The sequence below is a fragment of the Camelus dromedarius genome, chromosome 20 (assembly GCF_036321535.1).
Source record: "Camelus dromedarius isolate mCamDro1 chromosome 20, mCamDro1.pat, whole genome shotgun sequence".
NCBI lineage: Eukaryota > Metazoa > Chordata > Mammalia > Artiodactyla > Camelidae > Camelus > Camelus dromedarius.
In genome coordinates, this window is record NC_087455.1 from 9280801 (window position 1) to 9302408 (window position 21608).

Sequence of the window (21608 nt, forward strand, 5' to 3'; positions counted from 1 at the left end):
AACTGGAAAGTGCATCTTGCAGACTATGCTGAATGAGAGTAATTCATTTGAATTTCCCTATTCCGGGCAAGTAGGAATAAGATTTCCCAGCTCTATAGAATTCAGTTTTTGAACATTCACTGAGTGTTGAATAGAGAAAGACTTTTCGACAGTTCATGTAAAATCTCTGATGTGACTTTCAATTCTGTCTAGTGTGGACTGTGGAACTGAGAGTAACAAGAACAAAAAAAGATTCTGTAAGACTAGACCTGGATACAAATCTATCAAAGACACATCCCTTGGCTTCACAGAAGCATGTCGTTACCAGGAATTCTACTTTTTTTCATGAGAACTTTAGGAAGAAGGACTACCTTCTTTTTGGGTCAAATGATGGAAACAAAAACAAAAAGCCCCCAAACAAAAACACTTCTACTTATTTCACGAATCTATCCTGAACATTTCTGTCTCTGGCAGTAGTATCTTCTCTTCTGATTCATCCCGAGTTAGAACTGTGATTGTCTTGTAGAGAAGTGATCCCAGTCTAGTCGGGTCCTTTCCAATCTTCAGACCTCCTGATGTTGAGCAGAGTGTGTCAACAGGCTCCAGGGAGGAGATACATGTGGCTCCGCTCACTGTGTTTTCTTTCCACCAATAGATCCCCGACTTAGTTTCCAGTGAGATACCCTAGAAAAACAAGCAGACGATGGGCCCTCTTCTCACCCAGGAGCGCGGGTCCAGAGCTGAATTCTGGATCACGGAATCTTAGCCTCTGAAGTCCTTCTCAACCCAAAGTCTGCGGAGTAGAATCAGGCAGCGTCTGGCTGTGTGTTTGCTGGGCTGCAGAGTTTATATATTTGCTTAGAGCAGAGCAGAGATCTTGGGAAGCAGTGCTCTATTCCTGGCACAAAGAGAACTGACTGAACATGTCTTTGATTCACAGATTTCCAGTCATTGCAGCTGGAACAAATTATTTGGCTCCTGTTTTATCTTAAAGGTGCTGTGTGTAAAATGCATCCCTGAATCAACAAGAAAGGTAGAAATACGCTTCCAGCAGAAGGACAGGGATGGTACCAACCAGCGCCCTGGGCAGGGCCTCCGGCCTGCCTAGAGGTGGAGTGGATGTTTTCAACCCCTCCTGCCTCCAAGTACATATTGTGTAATCCAATCTTGCGATAATCTTTAAGTATAAGGAAAAAAGACTTTTTAAAAGGACTTGCCCCAAACCCATTCCCTTTCCAGTTACTCCTGCAGCCTTACATGGTTACTCCAAATGCACACAGGAGGACACACCTGCAGGATTTGTGTAATGTCCCGGAACTGACACTCAAAACAGCAACATTCCTTTTAGTGGACAGTATTTCACAACATCCTTTTCTTCCCCCACTTTTTCCTCCTTTTCATTATCCGTCGAAGTCCCAGGTCTACCCTTCTCCACCTTGGGCATCCAACATCCACTCCACTCGGGACAGAGCTCACAGCTTTGCTTTCTGTGTAATGCCACCGGACCAAGAGATGGCCCACCCTTTTCTCACGTTCTACAATTCGCATCATAAAGACAGTAGATTTGAAAAATAAAAATTTCATCACATATACTACTTGGTCACATGCCAACATTTTGAGGGCCACCCCCTGCTTTGGAGGTCCTAGAAGCCAAAGAAAAAGTCACTTAGCTGTTTGCAAGAGTTACGTGAACCCAGTGAACCCTGTTTTTTTTTAAAAATTAGGCTTAGAACTAATGGGGTTTAGAACCAAGACCGTCCTCATACAGCCGCTGGCTTTACTTTCACGTTTCCTGGATCTCTATCCTGAAGCACCTGCCACGCCCCAGAGGAAGGATGTAAACGGGAAAATCCGGGAAACCAGACACGTAGCAGCAGGTAAGGATTCCTGAGCATCCCCTACGGAGAACAGCCTCTTGCTGGGAAGGCAGCGATCTTGAAAAGCACGAGAAAAAAGCCCCAAACTCCTTCTTGGAGGACTCCTGCTAAGTGTGTCAATAGCCCCCCCCCCCCCCCCCCCCGTTTCCGTCTCTCCAGCAGCTCGGGCCTCTCCCCTGGCAAACCTCGCGGTAGGAGGCTTCAAGTTTTGCACGTATCGTAGGATCCCATCCCATGCGTTAGGGCCGGAAGTAAGCAACGGTGATTTTCTTAAGGTTTCCTAGGGAGATGGAAGTGGAGGCGGGGCCTTGAAGGGCATCTCCTATTTTCTTGAGTCTCCATCGGTTGTCTTTCGGGTTAGCCTTGTCGCAGGTTTCCATGCGGCTCCCTTCTATCAGCCCCTCGTCCTCATTTCCTGACTTACTCCTGCCACTCGGTGTCTCCCCTTTTCTATTTCTCCTCTCCTCCTCAAGGTCTTACAGGTTTCTGCCTTTTTGCTTCTTGCTCTCTGCCACATTCTCTCCTCTTTCTTTTTCAGAATCATCTAAGCTTCTCGGAGCTGTCCCCTCACTGGGCTACTCAGTCAGCAAATAGTGATTATGTGCCAGCGATGGTTTCTAGGTTCCGGGTCTGCATTTTCTCCATACCGTCTGGATTCTAGTGCTGGGGGTAGAGGTCAGTAAGACAGAGTCCCCAGCTCTGAAGACTTACCTTTTGTTGAGGGTAGATAATACCCATTTAAAAACTGGAGAAGTAGTAGGGAGGGTGTAGTTCAGTGGTAGAGTGTGTGTAGCATGCACAAGGTCGTGGGTTCAATCCCCAGTGCCTCCATTAAATAAATAAATAAACCTAATTACCTCCCTTGAACAAATAAACAAAGAAAAAAATTTTTAAATGGAAAAGTAGAGAAAAATGGAAAAGAAGCTTGTCCTTACAGGTCCCCAGCGAGCACACACATGGACAAGTGTACTGCTAACGTGTGCTCTGATTTTCCAGGCCAGCTCCCCTTTAATTACGTGGACTCCGGGCTCTTCCATCTCACTCTCCTGCTCCTCCTGAGCTTCCTTTGCCCCCCACCCCCAACACCCTGACAGTCAACTCATGTCAGAATTACCTCTCTGATGGGCACACAGCACTTTCCTGATTCTTTCTGAGAAGCCGTGGAGGCCATTTAATGAAACCACTCTTTGTGGATGTTTATTCTGCCTTCACAATAGATAGGACCTGCTTGCTTGTCACCACTGCCTGTGCCAACACTCTGGCTGAATGACCGTCAGCTCTCACCTGTGTGTCCTCACTGCCTGCCTGTGGCTGTGGTCAACACGGCAACCACAGGCATCTTCTCAAAAGATGCGTCTGACTTCTCACTCTTGAGCTCAAACCCTCTGTAGCTGCCAACCCTGCATCCAGTCAGAACAGAGTCGTAACGTTGTCGGTAAACATGTTGCTGGTGTGACTAGGTTCTTTTCCGTCACAGAAGGAACTCAGAGATGGGACGCTGAGACTAAGAAGGTAAAGTGAGTATTTGTTAAGGGATAGATAGTATGCTCTCAAGGGGTGAGCGGGCTGACTCAGGTGAGCAGCTGCCCTGAGTTTCTTTGGCAAATTGGTTACACAGAGTGTAAAAATGAGTGGGTGGAATATTCATTGGGGAGGGAACGGTTTGGGGTCGTATTCCCTGATTTTCCTCCTTCCTGAGGGGAGGACGGAGTTTTGTCCTTACCTAGTCTGGATCAGAAGTGTCACGGTGCTGGTGCACGATGGGTACTGCTAACCTGCCAGGCTGATTTTATCGCAGTGAGGGCGCAGTGAGCAAAAGGTTACATTCAGACACTGGAGAGTCTTGCCTTTTCCCACCCCTCTTTGTTGGCCTCCAGGCCACTTGTTACCCCAAAACGTGTGACCACTTATCAGCCCAGAGGCTCCTGCTTTTCCTTGTCTGCCCGGGGACCCCTGGTGCTTACATGATGTATGGCTTCCTGCTTTTGGCCCCTGCCCCTCCTTTCTGCTCACTTCCTGCCATTTGGCCTGCGTGCCCCTTCCTCTGCTCATATCTAGCCATCTGAGTGCTCTAACAGTGACTAACCGTGGCCTGCGCCAACGTGCCCTCACTTTGATAAATTCTCCTGCTCATCCCTCCTGCTCACACGTGAGACACCTCTTCCTGTAAAGTCTTTGCACTTCTAATCCTCTACCTGGACTCTTCCCCCCCAGGTAGCAGCATAGCTCACTTCTTGCCTTGTATTAGTTTAAATTTTTGTTCAAAAGTCATTGCCTTTTGAACAGTGAGGCCTTTCCTGTCAAATTGCCAAGACCACCCTCACCCCTCCCAGTTTCTGTGGAAGAACAGAGCCTACATTTAGTGGGCAGCTGGCTCCGAGGTGCAAATCTACTTCCTCTTGTAAAAGATAGAAGTTTGTTTTTCTTCTGAATAAAGCCAATTAGCCAACACAAGTGGTCCCCCCACTTACCAGGTGAAGTCAGGAAAAACTGTGTGTAATAGATGGTGCTGTCAAGTCTTGTGGGAGGACTAGCTATTATTTATCCTGAAAGGAGTCACACTATTAATTGGGGGTAACTGCAGGGCTCTGTAGTAAAAGGGTGAGACTTCTTTCTGTCTTTGCGTGTGACACGCACCATGTGCAGCGGACTGGGCTTTGCTGAGGACTGACTGGGCACTGGGGATACGACAGTGAACCCAGCAGAAATGCCCGCCTCGCTGGACCTTCCGTTCGCCTGACCTCCTGTGCTTGGCGGGTCACCTGGGGGCCGCCTGAAGTCTGCTAGGAGAAGCAGAGAATCCCTGACTCCACTCTGTGGTTGATTCTGTGCGGACGTAGCTGATGCAGGCAGCTCCCTGATGGAAAGGATAGTTTATGTGTGCCGGGGCCACCCCAAGCGCTTCACATCCGTAAAGTCATTTAATCCTCAGAGCATTCCCATTGGACAGATGTGGAAACTGAGCCCAGAACACCTATGGTTCTCACTCTAGAGCCCAGCGCCAGAATCCACATTATTCCCGACCTGTCCCCGGAACGAGCGCCTGGGCATTTTCTTCCACTTCCCAGGACCCCCTCCCAGACTCTCCTTCTCTCCTCCGTGTGTTCTGCCCCCTCGTTTCTGCTGGGGTTTTCCACGGTTCCAGCCCATTATAACCGCTCCATCTCCAGAGCTCAGAACCGTCACCTACAGAGATGCTTTCTGTCAGCAACTTAAAGGGAGAGAGGGGTTTTGCTCTGGTGCTGGGAAAGGGCTTACCATCCCAGCCACGTTCTAGTCTTAGAATTGTCCCAATTTCCTGGTTGACATTAATGCCTGAGGGTGTATTTCAAGTGCCTACAAGAAAAGTTTTCCCAGAAAGTGGAGGCAGTGGCCCAGCTCTCAAAGGACGTTCAGGATGCCATGTTCTATAATATCCCGGCCATACTCAGGGACGGAGGGGTCCTCCGGGACCTCACGACCACGGTGAGGGCATCCTACAGCTGCCTAGGGCTGATCAAACTTGGAAACAAGGAATGTTTGGGAGATCTGGCTGCCCAGACGCATGGGGGAGGCAGAACGGGGGTAAGCACAGGGGAGTGAGAAGGATGTCAGGGACTGGGGACTCTGGCCCTGTGCTGCAGGGCCAGGGAGTATAGCCCCCTGCATGCTGAGGTGCTTGGTATCCCCTGAGCTGAGGAGCCAACAGCGTGTCCAAGACCACACTGATCCCAGGACAGGCTGGGACGTGACTCCTGGTCCCCTTGACTCCATCACTTGGCCTCTTCCTTTACCCTGAGAGGCCCCTGGCTCTTGGGACAGAAGGTTTTATCTCCCGGCCTCAAGGCTGACCTGCAACACCTGACACTGTTTCTTCCAGGTGAGGAGCATCCTGGAGCCCAACTTCAGGTACCCCGAGAGCATTGCCTTCACCCTGAAGCCCGAGCTCCTCGCCCCGCTGCAGGGTGAGGGGGTGGCCATCACCTTCGGCCTGCTGGAGGGGTGCGGCCTGATGGTGGAGCCCATCAGCCACAGGGTCACCTGGGACCCGGAAGCCAAGAAGCCCCTGTGGCCCTGTATGGGTCCCTCTCGGTGCTGCAGCGGCTGGCAGAGGCCTGAGCCCTCCCTGGGTCGCTCTGTCCAGAGGCCTGGCTGCACCCCAGTCTGTGCTGTGAGCCTCACTGGTGCTCAGGGGATCCGGGGCCTCAGCTCTCTGCCTTTCTGGTTCCAGCAGGACAGGGATCAACAGAGACTTGAGGGAACACTCTGGGGTGATGGAAATACTCTATATCTTGCTAAAGGTTTATGCATTTGTCAAAACTCAACAAACAGTATGCTGAGGAAGGAAGCCTTTCACTATAGGTAAATTCTACTTCGAAGCAATGGCAACATTGAACTCTCGTTAATAATTTGCATTCTGAATTGTTTTGGGTGAAGTGTACTGATGTCTGTAACTTCAAAATGCATCAAGAACAAGATGGATTGATCGTAGAAGGACGATGCATGATGAGGGAAATGTGGTGAAATGTTAATAACTGGGAGATAAGGGGGTCGGATGTATGAGCATTTTCTATTCCTGAAACATTTTGTAAGCCTGAAATTGTTTCAAAGGAAACCCCTCCCCTCACTGGTGTTTATTTATACATAGATATAGGTATGTATGTGCGTGTATCTGTGTGTATGTGTATGTTTTTTGTCCACATCCTTGAGAAAACTTGCTATAGCTGTTTTTTTGAGTAGAGCCATCCTGCTGGGTACGAATGGGTGTCTCGTTGTTTTGATTTGCTTTTTGCTGATGGCTTATGATTTTGAGCATCTTTTCAATTTCCTGTTGGTTATTCATAGATAATCTTGGGGTAAATGTCTATTCAGATCTTTTGCCCTTTTATAAAATTTGATGATGGAATGGATATGTAGAGTGACGGAGAGCAAGAGTGGGCTAGGGATCTGAGCCGGCTGGGTTTCAGTTTCTGACGGGCCATTGGGTTCTGGTAGTGCTGTGCTTCGAGGAGCAGTTGCAGACAGTCAAGGCTTGGGTGAAGAGGATCTTTGACTGACCTTCGCACATACTGAATTGGAAAAGTCTGTGCGATCTCCCAGTGAAAGTGTTAAATAGGTAGCTTGCAGAGATGGTTTTGGAGTTGAGAAGTTGGGTTGATGATGGAAATTTGGAAGTTATTGCTCTATAAGTGGAAATTGGAGGCATGGGGAGGGAGAGGTAAGGTTGACGCTAGCAGCAGTGTATGGAAGACGTGTAACTAAGACCGAGCCTGAGGTTCCCTTCATTTAAGGGTAGTTGGAGGAGGCTGAACCAGGCAAGGAAAGTAAAATGAGGTGGATGGCAGGCAGAATTTTTAGCAATGGTACCCATGATTGCACACCCCAGTCCCCGGAACCTGTGACTGTGACTTCACTCATGTGATTACATTATGTGAGAGGGCGCAGCTGGTCTCGAAAATGGAGCCACCCTGATGGGTCTGATCAGATACAGCCTTAAAAGCAGAGTTTCCTTCGGCTGATGGCAGAAGAATTCAGAGACATTCCAAGCATGAGAAGGAGTCCACATGCTGTTACTAACGCTGAGGATGGAGGGGCCATGTGTGAAGGAATATGGGTGGCCTGAAGGCACTGAGGATGAGGAAACAGGGACCTCAGTCCCACAGCTTCAAGCAACTGGGTTCTGCCAACACCCCGGATGAGCTTGGAAGCAGATTTTCCCCAGAGCCCCCAGGACCTTGACTTCGGTCTTGTGAGGCCCTCAGCAGAGAGCCCAGGCAAGCGCGCCTGGACTTCTGACCCACAGACTGCGAGGTAACAAAGGAACATTGCTCTAAGCTGCCAAGCTTGTAGTAATTTGCCAAATAACAACAGAAGACGAATGCAGGTGGCCAGAGCTGGGAGGAAACTCCAAGAGGGTGTTGAATCAGCAATGTTATGGAAGGAGTGTTTTTCATGAAGGAGAAAATGGCTAAAAGAGTTGGATGCTGCTGAGAAATTAAAAAGAAATGAATTAAACAGACACACTAGATTTAACTACGTGAGTGTCATTGGGAGGTTGGCAAGACGTGTTTGTGTGGAGTGACAGGCCCTGAATCTCATGGCTGTGGGCTGAGAAGTGGATGGTGGGGATGGAGTCATGGCGGTGGCTGACGCAGGCGTCTCTAACATTCCCTTCCCGTTGGCAGGGGAAGAAGGTTGTTCAAAGGCAGAAAGTAACTCAAGGAGGTTGGAGGGTGGGGTGAGAACGGTATGATTAAAGAAGGGAAGAAGACGATAATCACAGAGCAGGAGAGACTTCGAAGTTACTAGAAAGCATGTAGTTGGGGGAAAAAAAGCTCATTTCACAAAAGAGGAAGGGAAAAACCGCAAGTACAATAAGGTACCTGTACCCTTTCCCTCTCCTGTGTCTTCAACCTCTCCCTCGCTACTGATACTTCCCTTCCAAGTTTCCCGGGTTCAATCCCTGGCACCTCTGTTAAAAAATAAATAAACCTAATTGCCTCCTCCTCCAAGATAAATTAAAAAGAAAACATTTTTTGGTGTAGAGGATCACATCTTTGTGAATGACACGCATAGTCTGAATGACAGTGACTGGCAGTATTTTCTCCCGCATTTCCAATTTCTGCCAGAAGGTGGCAGCATTGTCAAGCAGCTGGAAGCTTGTTGGGCATGCCAGCCATCCCTTCCTTCATTTGCTTTGGGACCCACTGAGTTAAAGGCAGTCTCTTAATCCCATCTCTGTGCTGCTGCCTCCTCCCCCATTTCTCCCTTCCTCCCCCTCCCAGCTTTCTCCCTGCTGGGTTTATGGGGAATGGGCTGGGGGGAGTGGGCTAATGGCAGAGGGGGTTAACGTTGGTTTGTCTGTATATCCTCAGAATAGAATCTCCCTTTTAAGCACGACATTGATTGTATTAAATGGCTCCCTTAAAAAAATCTCTGGGAGGTATGACCTGAATTATGGGGAACTTAGAGCTATTTTCAGTGTTTCAGAGAAGCTGTGACTCGGTAAATTGTCAGCTGTTTATGCTGGGATTACTGGGGATTCTGGGATAAATCTGATTGTTTCATGCTGAGCAAAAGCCCAGGTTGAGAGTTTCCAATGGTTTTCAAGAAGCAGGGAAATATTATTTCTAGATAAATTTAGCCAGGCAATGAAGCTCTTTCAGAATCTTGGAAACTCGTCAACACATAGGAAAGCGGGGGTGGTGAAAATCTTGGGTTTCACTGTCTTAGCAGAAACAAAGATTGTCTCCAAATATGTATACAGACTGCCGTGACTGGTGAGCGGGGGACAGCTGCAAGAAGCTGGGTTTGGAGTTGGACAGATCACCGGCTTTGTGACCTCCCGTAGATAATTCGAATTCTCTAAGCTTCATTTTTCTCATTTTATTGAATTGCTGTTGGGTCAAATTAAATAAAGTATATAGGAAACGAGCATAGCATCAAACACATAGTTGATGCTCAGTAAGACTTCGCTGAATGAATTGAACTATGGCAGTGGTAACATGAAGGTTTAGAGGCTTGCTCTATGCCTGATATCGTGGCCTTGGGGGGACTCAAAAGCACTGAGAGGGAAGAAGACAAAAATGTGGTTCTTCATTCTGGGACGTCTAAATTGCTATTGAAAATTTTAGCTGTTCTTTGATAGTTGAGCATATTTTAAAACGCCCCCTCCCTCTGCAGTGGGGCAGTGAGTACCTGGGAGTCAGAGGCTAGATACTGCCTTTCTTGCGCACTTCACAACGGGGAGTAGTGTGCACAGCATCAGAATTTGCAAGCCTCGGGGAGTCTTGGCGTTTGAGTACGGTTAGCCCTCGGTTATCTGCGATGGCTTGGAGGGCAGGTCTGGCTGTTCATCTGCATGCCCTCATTGTCATCGAGGAGGCAAGACGGTGATTGGCTGTCATCATTCACCCTCTCTCGTTTCTACAGAGGTGGGCAGTGGGACCTCAGGTGGATAGTCTCATCCGATGACGCCGACAGGGAGTGTGTGAGTCTGAGTGTGGGAAGTGCTGGTGCGTGTCTTCCTCTTCGGCTTTCTTGCGGCCAGTAGAGGGCAGGAGAGTGCGTGCCCACCTGCCCCCCCAGGTGGGCAGGGAGCAGAGGCAGGAGAGGCTGGGGGGTCTGCCAATCATGGCGGCTCAGGTCAGCTGGGCTTATCTCCTCCAACCGGCCTTTGTGAGCTTGAACGCCTCCGATGACTTTGCTTCCGGAGAACTTCAAGGAAATCCCCAAGTGGGACCTTAGTTCACTTAGGCCCTTTCCTTCTCGTGAGGAGGAAGGACCTCTCAGGCTGTGGCCTTTGTGCATCGCTCTTACCTTGGCTGCTTCAAGGCCTTGCGTTCCTTCTGGATGGAGCAGCTCCCTCTCACCCCAGTTAGGGAAGAAGAGCATGCAGATTCTAACTACTTTTTGGATAATTTCTAATACTTCCTTTCTTGGTAATTATTCTGTCTAATGGTTCTTTGTTTAAAAAAGGCTTCTTTATTATTGGTGAATCATGCCCTGTTTCTGTGTGTGACTCTGTGTATGTACACATTTCCATGTAAGATTAGGGACAAGCTTGCCATTCAATGAGCTTTTACCTAAGTGTGCATCAGATGCTAGGTGTTGAGCACACAGAGTGAACAAGACACCCTCAAGGAGTTTATATCCTCATAAGCTGTCATCTCAGAGAAGGTGAAAGATGATTGTAATATCTATTGCTGTGTCACAAATCATTCCAAAACATAATGGCTTAAAACAGTAAGCGTTTAACGTATGTGTCCCTGTTCCTGTGAGTCAGGGCTTTGGGAGGGGCCTTAGCTGGATGGTTCTGGTGTGGAGTCTCTGATGTGATTGCCGTCTGACGTTGGCTGAGGCTGCGGAAGGCTGACCCGAGGCTGGAGAGTCTGTTCTGAAGACGGTTCTCCCTCACGGCTGTCGGCAGGAGGCCTCAGTTCCTTACCACGTGGGCCTCTCCATAGACGGCTTGAGTGTCCCCGCAGCTTGGCGGGTAGCTTCTGCCAGAGTGAAAGATGAGAGAGGAAGAGAGAGGAGCGGGTTTTGATGACTTGTAAGACCTAATTATACACTATGATTAGTCAGTCCCTAAGCCCAGCTCCCACTTCTGCTCCACCTTTTGCAGGGAGGAGTACCAAAGAGTTTGTGGACCATTTTAAAAGCAACCACACAGGTGTATAACTATGTTTTTATCCATCTTCCGAGGTCATGATTCCCTAGAGTGCAGAAGCACACACATTTGTTCATTCATTCATTCATTCATTCAACAGATATTCATTGAGTGCCCACTACTTGCTGGCAATCCCAGCACTGAAATATAACTCTTTGTTTCTTCGCTGGGACTCTGGAAAAGAATAAAAAATACTCTCAGCTCAGTTAAACATTTGAAGAACTGTCTTCCCGAGTAACCAAGAAATAGACCACCTAACCCAGGTGAGGGTGCACTCCAGCCAGCTGCAAATTAAGAGAGTAATTGTACTTGATTCAAGTGTATGCTGGGTCGCTTTTTATTTTGGAAATCCTTCTGCTTTTGTAACAGTTGCCTAGCAACCGGAGCTCTGTGCTCAGTTTGCACCAGGAGTGTTGGAGCAGAGCTGCTCAGTAGCATTAAAATTCACTGGGGTTCCCAAGCAGCACAGAGACTCTGGGGGCTGAGCCCGGGGTCCACCTGGCAGTGCGCAGGGTGGACACTGAGGTCGGGGGACTCTGTAGAGGGGCGGAGTCTGCCTAGGGTCGGGGGAAGGGTGTGCATACACGGCCGGTATTTCTCCTTATGGATGGCTAAGGGTGACATGATTGACAGCCAAGAAAGGATAACACTTGTTTTCAAATGTCCTTGAAACTTGCTTCAGCAGCCCTCGTACTGAGATGGGAATGACACAGGAAACACAGCATGGCTAATTTGCAAGAAAGTCTCTCACTTCTGTGGACGTTTTATAGTTTCAGGATGAGAAGCTATAAATTTTGGAGATGCTGGCATGGAGATAATGCAAATCTGGCTCCTTCCCCAAATTTGTACTAGCTCAAAACAAGAAAATCTGATTATCCCTTTTTAAAAAAAAATGTTTTGAAATAAATGAAACCCAGTAAACATCAATCAAGCACATACTAGAGGCAAGGCTCTGGATTAAATGCTGTTGAAGTGCAAAAAATAGTCACGTTTGGCCCCCTCATTCGTTTACTCAATCAATAAAAATTTATTAAAGGTACAATTTGCCAGCTACCTGCTACGCACTGGGAATATAGACAGAAATAAAACTGATACATTTCCTGCTCTCATAGTATTACATTCTAGTGGGGCTCATGACATAACGGGAAAGAGAAAAACTGGTGTCGCTGTCCTGGGGAGGGAAAAAGGGCTTCAGTGGCGGCTGAGGACTGTGACAGCTATGCAGGAAACCCAGAGCCGTTGAAACCTGTGTCTCTGGATGCTTTGCTGTGACTCCCACCCTCAGGGCTCCGAGGGGCGGGTTCTTATGCAACAGACTTGTTTACAAGCCACACCAGCCCAAGGGGCCCAGATGGGCTACAGCAAATAAAATAAAACTCTAACTCCCTCCCCGCTGGTGATTATGGTATTAACACTTCACCTCTTTCTACGTCCCTCCCTCCCATTCAAGGAGAGCTCTGAAATTTCTCACTGGGCTTGCAAATTGCCATTCCCTGAACACCACAGGCCTCCAGTGGGGAGGCACTGAAGGCTTATAAACAAGGGACAGAAATGATCAGAGGGGTCTTTAAGAGGAGTTCCCTGGCAGGACATGGAATTAACGTGGAGTGAAACTGGAACTAAACACATACAATTAAGAGGCATTTTGGGCGGATACTTTTACCTGTCTACCTAGCAGCCATCTGTCTGTCTGCTGTCTCTCTTGCTGATTAGTCCTTCCCTGTTTTGGGCAGCAGCCCCTCAGTTTTGGTTTGGGAACCATTCCTCCCACTCAGTGTCATTATGACTTGAGTGGAGCTGATCTGGGGCTCAGGCCAGTAGACTAGGTCTGATCAGTAACACACAGCAAGTTATTCTCAAACCACTGTAGTCACTTACAGAGTGCTTGCTGCTGCAACCAGCGGTGAGACATCTTCCTACCAGAGCAGGTGCCCATTGGTAGGATGTAAGCCTAAAGCCGTGTTTGCCCTTGTAGGGGGAGAGCATGACTGAGAGTGAGGCTGACTCAGAGAATTAGATCAGAGACAGGGAGAGGGGTATTTGGTAATGATGAGCCTCTGGATCCAGCCTTGCCTGAAGCCTATTTTCACTTATATTAGTCAACAGGTTATTTTCTTTTTAAAAAGCAGTTTAACTTGGGATTTCTGCCATTTTTGCAAAAAGAACCTGTCCTGATGTGGCAGAATACTTAATACAGGTGAGCACTAGCAAGGCTTTAACAGAGTAAAGTAACTGAAATTAGGAATATTTCTGAGAAGAAGAACAAAAGAATATGGTGGATGAAGGAGAGGGGGAGGAGGCCAGTAAAATTTGGCATCTTAAGCCTGATGAGTAGGAGGATGGTGGTGTCCTTAACTGAAATAAGGAAGTCAGGAAAATGATCTGGAGCGAGGCAAGGGAGTGAAACCTGTGGTAGACGTGCTGAGTTGCCAGTGCTGGCTGGGCATCCAACCTGGGATTTGGAAATTTGGGACCGAAGCCCAGGAGAGAGACTATTTTTAAGACGGGAGGAAACAATTCAAAACAAAAACGTAGTGAGCAGAATCTAAAGGAGAGCGTGGGGATGGGTGCATTAGTCCCCTGGGCTGCCGTAACAAGATAACACAGACTGAGCGGTGTAATAACAAATTTATTTTCTCGCCGCTCTGTCTGAAGGCTGGGAGTTCAAGTTCAGGATGCCAGGGTCAGGTTTCTGGTTTGCAGACAGCACTGTCCTGCTTTTCCTGGGTGCATGTGCATGAATGGGGAGGGGGCAGATCCTCCTCTTCTTGTAAGGACACCAGTCTTATCAGAGTAAGACTCTACCCTTACGGCCTCATTTAATCTTAGCTACCTCCTAAAAGTCCTCTCTCCTAAGAGTCACAGTGAGTGTCAGGACTTCAGCATATGAATTTTAGGGGGACACAGTTCATTCTGTAGCACATGTATAAGGGAGACGGGCCATGGAGAGATCCAAGGACAAGACCCAGGTTTAGGACTTGAGAGGAGGAAGAAGAACCAAGGAAGGTGATTTCTTGTCTGTGTGTGTGTGTGTGTGTGTGTGTGTGTGTGTGTGTGTGTTTTCCGGATCCCCTGGGACCCAATACTCTATGCTAGTCAGTTATTAAAGACAGTTTAGATGGCACCTCTTCCAGTCAGTCTTCCCTGCCTGTCCCCCCACATACCTGAGGCTGGGCTTCCTAAGAACCTATTTCAGTTTTCTGCTGAGCTGACCACACTTCATTATCACCGTGTCTATGAGTTTGCTTCTGCAACAGACGCAGCTGGGATTGGAAACTGAATCTTCCTGACTTTAGAATCCATGCTTTTCCCACTATGCTCTGCTGGATGATTTCTAGCTTGATGCCAGTGTGGGACGATTGAGACCCTGAAATGAACCAATGAGAGGGGTGGATACAGCTCAGTGGTGGGGCGCATGCTTAGCACACGTGAGGTCCTGGGTTCAATCCCCAGTACCTCTATCAAGAAAAGAAAGTAAAACAATGAATATGAAATAGGTTTGTAAATGGTAAGTTGATATATGATTATAAGCTGATATTGCTATTATAAGCCTTTATAATGTATGTACGTGTGTGTTTAAGGTGCCATTATTGCAAATGAGTATAATGTTTGTGCATAAATTCATTAATAAGTAATAAATCAGTGTATACATAAATATAGAATAGCATTAATGTTTTATGTGTTTGGAATTATTCTAAAAGTGTATTCATGTGTGGTGTATGTGTGATACATGAGTCCGAGTGTGAAAGTGTATTTTTCTCAGTACTCAGAAAACAACGAAGTTACTGGCTTTTAAAATATACTCTATTAAAAAGGAATTTAGGCAAAAAAGAAATAAATGTGGCATGTCCCGGTATCAGAACATAAGTGCTCACATTCATAATCTTGGGTGTTGGTAATAGTAATAGTTACTAATCTTTGCATGTGAATTTGTGGTTTTTAGGCTATAAAGCATGGTCATGAGACCTCTCCTGTGTTCTCAGCACATCCCCGGAAGGGCATCTGATTTATATGTTGCGAGAAGCCCAGGTTTTAACGTTTGGCCAACTCAGGCTTCTCCTCTGGCTCCTGCCACCTTACTGGCTTTGCTGTCCTGAGTGCATTGTAGTGGTTACACTGTCGAGTGCCTTTTAGGCTGAAGTTCTTCTACAGATTGTTGTGTCTAAGTGTCATATGAACTCTCTGGTAAGCGGGTTATTGTTATTATTATTCCCATTTCCAGGTGAGAACACTGCATCTCAGAGAAGTTATATGATCCCTGTGGTCAGAGAACATCCTTTGTGCAACCCAAATCCTTCTAAAGGTCCTGAGTGCCTTCATGGCCCGGGATGCAGTCTGCCTTGGTAAGTGTTCCATGTACCTTTGGGAAGGACCTGCATCACGCGGGTATCGAGTGGCGTGTTCTGTGAACGTCAGTTGGGTCTTGTTGGTTGATGGTGTTGTTCACATCTTCTGTGTCCTGACTGTGCTAGCAACCCTTGTGAGATGGGTGTTGAGATCTGAGCGTGCAATCGCCAACTGGCTCCGTCAGGTTTTACTTTGCAGTTTGTAGTTGCAGCCAGTGGGAGGGAGAGGCTGTGCTCGGCTGACTCCGTCTTGGCAGGCGCTGCAAGTTCTTCCTTGTCTTTTTCTTCTACTTGATAAGAAGCTCCGTGAAGCTGGGGCTGTGTGTTTTTCAACAGCGTCATGTTTATAAGGAGAACCACGCAGCTGTTTAAGGGTGTAGGCAAGGACCTTCACCTGCTATGAACTCAACTCCTCCTCTAACCAGAGGATGCAGAATGCTTGATCGCCACATGTGAACACAAGTATGGTGTGATGCAACACAAAATGCATGAATTTTCAGCCAGTTTCAGGAGAAAATGTGAGGTTTCACTCATACAATCCATTGCAGTAGAACTGGGAGGACCAGCAAATAATCTGATACTATGTGAGTCATGAAATAAGATAATATGACTGTGTGGGAAGATGGGTGTTTTCAAAGCCTCTGCTCTCATGAATGTGCCTCAGGAAGTGGCTTTAGACCCGCTTGCTCACGGGTGATTTTGGAGCTCAGCTCCTCCTGCTCCATGGTCACGTGTCTGCAGTCACGGGTCTCTGCCAGGTCCCCGCACTCGTGTCTAGCCCCGTTCACAGGGCGCACCGCGAGCAGCAGAGTGAAGTGTGAGGGGTCGTGACTGTTTTAGTTGGCCCGGGCTGTCCTGACAAAGCACCACGGACTGGGGGCTCAAACAACACGTTTCTTCTCTCACGGTTCTGGAGGCTAGAAGCCCAGGATCAAGATGTTGGCAGGTGTGGTTCCTCCCGAGGCCTCTGTCCTTGGCTTGCAGACGGCCGTCCCTTCTGTGTGCGCATCCCGGGGTCTCTCTGTGTGTCCAGGTCTCCTCTTCTTATGAGGACACCAGTCTGACTGGATTCCCACCCAGCAGACTCATTTTAACCTCTCTATTAGCCCTTTCTCCAAATAAGTTATGTTCTGCAGGACTGGGGGTTAGGGCTTCAACATATGAATGGGGCAGAGAGGCCACAATGCAGGCTATAACAGTGGTTGATTTTTTTTTAAATGGAAAAGTAATCGGATTATATCAACGACGAACAACATGAATGAAAAGCAGGGCAGACAATTTCAGTAACTGTACAAAGAGGGATTTTGGGAAAACGTAACTGACCAAAAATGCCTTTTGCCTTGGCCTTTCCTCCCTCTGGAACTGTCTCTAATCAGTATGTGTTTGTTGAATGTGGTGTTTCTGAAGGTTTAGCCATTCCTGGACCAGCCTTAAGGATTTTGCCATGTTCTTATAAAACATGCAGTTCTTTAAATATTTTAACTTATAGGGACTCCCTTCTTTTACATGAAGAAATCTGAAAAAATTTTATATCACTACCATAAATGAAAAATCAGTATCACTGGCCATATATAGATGACAACAATAAAATATATATACACAGTGAAAATCAAACACTATTAGATTCTCTCTTCCCAGCCTGGCACTAAGCATGAAATATGTTCTGTCTTTGTAACAAGTCAAACCCTTCGAGAAAAACGGATTGGATGCAGAGGTGGATGGATGGATGGATGGATGAATAGAAACAGACTTTCTGTCCATTTATTAAACAAAGATGTATTGTGCCTCTCTTCTACGAATTGTCTCCGATGTCACAATGATCACAGAACAGAGGAGGTCTAGGACCTCACAGTGCTTTGATCCAGCAGCTCATGTGAAGGAGAGGAACCAGCCTTTACCTGAGAGCAGGTTTCGATGGGGCAGGAGCTGGGGTCATTGGGCAACTTGAAAAGATGTACAGCGAAACAGTTGTTGGTGATCGTGGCCCTCTGCCAGCTGCACCCCCCCACCCCATGGGCGCAGCATCCCAGTCTTCCTCTCCTCCAGCTCGACCTCAGTGGGGACGGCTAGTGTGAGCGGCTTCCTGTGATGTATTTGGAACCATCTCTCAGTCATATAACTGTCTGTTCCAAACATCTTTACTTAGCATTTAGTGAGAGCCCGACCTTTTTCCACCCAAGGCCATTACTTGTATCAGTGGCTCTGTGTGTGCTCTTAGCCAGAATAAATCCCCCCGTGTCAGGGGCAATAGATCATGAGCTCCATCATTTATGGCCTATAAATTAAAGGGTGGCTGGCGAAGCTGGCTGCCGTGCCCGGCTGTTTGCTCCTTGGATACACAGTGTCACCCTTGTATCGGGGGCTGGTGGGGGCGGGCTGTTGGGCCTCCTTCTCCGCCCCTGAAAGACAGTACTTACGGGCTATGGGAATACCTTCACCGCATGTTTATTTCTTTGAGACGCTCGGCCCCAAACTCATTGGCTCCTTGTTCTTGTCTCTGTCTCAAGCTGTCTGGGCGTTTAATGGCTGGGGAGGTATGCTGTCCACATTTCCAAGGTTCCTCAGTGGGAGCAGAATGCGCTTTTAAAAAAACCCACCACACCCAGAGTGTCTGGGGTTTCATAATGGCAAAGAGGGGCTGTCTTCAGCGGCCGGGAGGTTGCATTCCTCAGACAGGGCGTTCCTCCCTTCCCACAGAGGCCACAGAGCTCCATTGATGGCGGGACCATCCCATCCCTGCTCCTCGAGAGACTTGGCGCCATTCTAGGGGCTCCGGGCTCCCCACGGCGCACGACTGTGGGCTTGCCCGTCTCAGGATGAGCCTTGACTTTATAGGGAGAGGGTTCACGGGGGCATCTCTGCCAGGTTCAGATTTCAGAGAATTGCGCTGTCTCTGTATTTGGAACAAAAGCATTATCATGTAAGCAGTCCCGAGATGCCTTGGTTAAGCCCAAAGATAACTGGGTGGGGGCAGCACGGGGGAGTGAGGGGATTGCAATCAGGAGACTGCAGAGTTGGAAGGCATCTAGGTCATATGAAGGCAGGAATCCCCACCCTGACCTTTCTGACCGGTGCTCATCCAGCTGTAGTCGGAATAGGTGGGGCCCTGCCTGGGTCCCAGCCTCAGTGAGCACCTTCTCCCATCAGCTGGAGCCTCTCGGCCTCGCCCATGCCTGCCTCCCGCCCATGCCTGCCTCCCACCCATGCCTGGCTCTCAGGACCCTGCTGTCCCAAGGCAGGAGAGTTTTGAGAAACCCTAGATGAGTCGAATGAAACTAAAATTTAGGTCCCCCTTGGGCTGCTCCCCTACTCCCCATCTTTGCCCTGTTGCCTGGTAACTGGGATGAAGCCATCCTGACAGCAGCCACTTGTCCCTCCCTCATTCTCTGTGCCGAAGTCCCTGTTTTCACGGTGCAGATTCCTCCCAGCCCTGTCTTGTCCTAGGAAGATGGTCTCCTCAGGGTGTGTAGCTTTGTTTCTGAGCCTCAGCCCAATGATTCAGGTCCTTTAGGCGGAAGGCAGGCCTCCTTGATGTAGACTTGTACTTTGAGCATCAGTTGCTCCTGATTTCTGATCGCTGTGCTCTGTCTTCTGCGGCTGGTGGAAACCCGGAGCTGGCCCCCATCACTCGGGAACACACCCCGCACCAGGGTCAGCCTGCTGGGCCGGGTGCTTGCCTAGGACTTGCAACACAAAATGTGCATTTCAAATCCTGGACCACTCGGGACCATGTCTGTATTATCCAGATGTAGCTACTCAGGGTATTCCTAAGCATCTAGTGTAAAATGAGAATGACTCCTGAGACTGGAAATTCATTTAAGGATAAAACGTAACCCGTGTTGAATAAATACTACAGGCCAGACACTTTGTGATGAACTTGACATGCATCGGATTCCCCAAAGCCTGCGAGGTAAGCGGTGTTATTATTATTATATTCTTGTGTTCGGAGCACAGGCACTATAGCTGGAGCACCCGGACTGAAACCCCAACTTAGCCGCTGTCTGAACGGCACCTTGGAAAAGCTCCTCAGCCTGTTGTAGGGCTCAGTTTTCTTACCCAGAGAGTAGGACTACTAATGAGCTTAAGGCATTTAGAACAGGGCCTGACTTGCCCAGAGATGCAGAGTCACATGCCCAGCACACACGGTAAATGGTGAAGCTGGAACTTGCAATAAGGCCCTCTCTCTGGGTCTAAGGCGGTCTCTTCTTCTGCATATCACTGTCCCCTTTCTCTGCCGAAGCCATGAGATTAGCCTGGGTGATGCCTTAGCTGGCAGTTCTTTGCAACAGTCAGATGCCTTGCTTTCATTGGTTTTGAACGAGTCCTTTTTCCTTGGTAAAGACCATGTTGTTAATCTGCTTGTCAAGAGATAACGTGCCTCTTAGTCTCGTGGTTAAGAGAATGGGATTGGTTTTGGGAACACGTGCACCTGCCTTTGCCACTTCCCAGCTGGGTGATCGTGGGCAAGTCAGCAAGTCGCTTCCTCCATCGGTTTTCTCATCTGTCAAAGGAGAATGAAATTTACCTTGCAGGGCTGCCTCGGATCCAGTTAGATGACATGAATAAGAGTGGGTGTGAAAGCATCTCATTTACCTCTTTACGCTTTAGTTTTCTTGTTTGGGAAGTGGGACGATTATACCTGCTTGTAAGGATTATGTGAGGAAATCCACGCACACTGCCCGGCACAGAGCGACTTCCCGACTGATGCTACTAGCATTGTCATCGTCATCACCCTTCAGACGTCCTGTGCAAATGCGAACAGGAATTCCCTTATCTTCCTCTGATGGGGTTCAGCTCAGCCATCCACGTGACCCGCTCCCCTCCCGTCCCCTCCCGTCCCCTCCCGGATAAATGCATGAATTTGCAAGAGGGTTGTCCAGCCTTAGTGTTAGCACACCGAGTGTGGTTTGAAGCAGATTTTCCCTCTGCCTGCAGATAACTAGTCTCTAGGGGGCCTCAAACCTGTGACCTTGCCTTCATTAGCCATGTGAACTGGCTGGCCCAGCCTGCCCTTGGTAATAATTCCTGCAAGGTCACAAAGAATATCTTACCCCATGAGCCTTGGGTTAATACCAACCTTTGACCCTATTCACTTAAAAGGTAATAAGCAACAGAGACATCCATTCATTTATCCAGCAAACATTTATCAAGGGACATTCTTGACTTTCTTAGTTCATCATGACTCAGTCTGCCTGCTGCCCACCCTTTCAGGCTGCCGCCTTCTTCCCGAGATAAGAACAAAGTCAGGTATCTGAATTTCCTCGTGTTGGGGCCATTCATCACCTTTCCTCGTCTCTCCACACCCGGTCCAGTCAAGGAACTCACGTGAAAAGGGCTTTGAGCTGATGACTCTGAGAAAGCCCAGGACCCTGAATCCCTTTCCTTTACGATCCCATTAGTGGGCTGATGGGGGACGACGACGTGAGGGAACCAAACGTCAGAAAGCCCCACGGACAAATGCAGAACACATGTTCGCTGTCGTGAGACGGTGGCACTGCTTCACACGCACGTCTGCTTAATTCAGTTCAGTCCAGTCAGTTTGGGCAAGTGCCCAACTGCTCATTCATTCAGTGATTTATTCATTCATTCATTCACTCATCAAACATTTTTTGAGTGTTGTATACAAGCACTGTACTGTACTGCATTCCTGAGCTGGAAACAAAAGAAATCTATAATGCTCACCCTGCCTGCATCCTAATGGGAGATACAATTTACATTTGCAAAACACCCAGAAAAGAACTACATGCACAGGGGAGAAGAAAAAGATATTTACTTCATTTAGCATTCATGCATTCGTTCATTTAACAAATACTTACTAGTTATCAGCCATGTTCATGCACTATGTTAGATGCTGGTACCCAGAGATGAGCAAGAAACACATCGTTTCGAGCATCAAGGAACCTTGGGAGACCTCCCTAGACTTGGTGATCAAAGAACACTGCCGATAATCTGAGGTCTCAGTTAAGAGAAAGAGAGGGTTATTCCAGATGTATAACCCTCTCTGGGGAAGGGCGTTCCAAAGGGAACAGCATATGAAAGAGTTCTAAAGCTCTACTTTGTGCTTGAAGAGGAAGTTCAGCCGTTTTGTCTGCTGTAGGTTAAGGATGCTATTCCAAATTTCCATCTGGCAGTGCTTGAATCAGGGCCAGGAGTGGGCCTTGTGATAGCAGGAAACCCACCTGGAGGCAGTCAGGGACAAATGCGGGGCCCATCGAACTCCAGTGCCCTCCCATTTCTGCCCCTGTAGCACCTCTC

The 21608-nt window shown here is 48.1% G+C and overlaps 1 long non-coding RNA gene across 1 annotated transcript in view; it reads left to right on the plus strand.

Annotated features, from left to right (window-relative positions):
- LOC135318678 (uncharacterized) overlaps positions 1–21608 on the plus strand; it is a 54906-nt gene that overhangs the window by 15786 nt on the left and 17512 nt on the right. The window contains exon 3 of the long non-coding RNA XR_010376949.1: positions 15230–15350. This is a non-coding gene — a long non-coding RNA (uncharacterized LOC135318678). The remainder of the gene's footprint in view (positions 1–15229; positions 15351–21608) is intronic.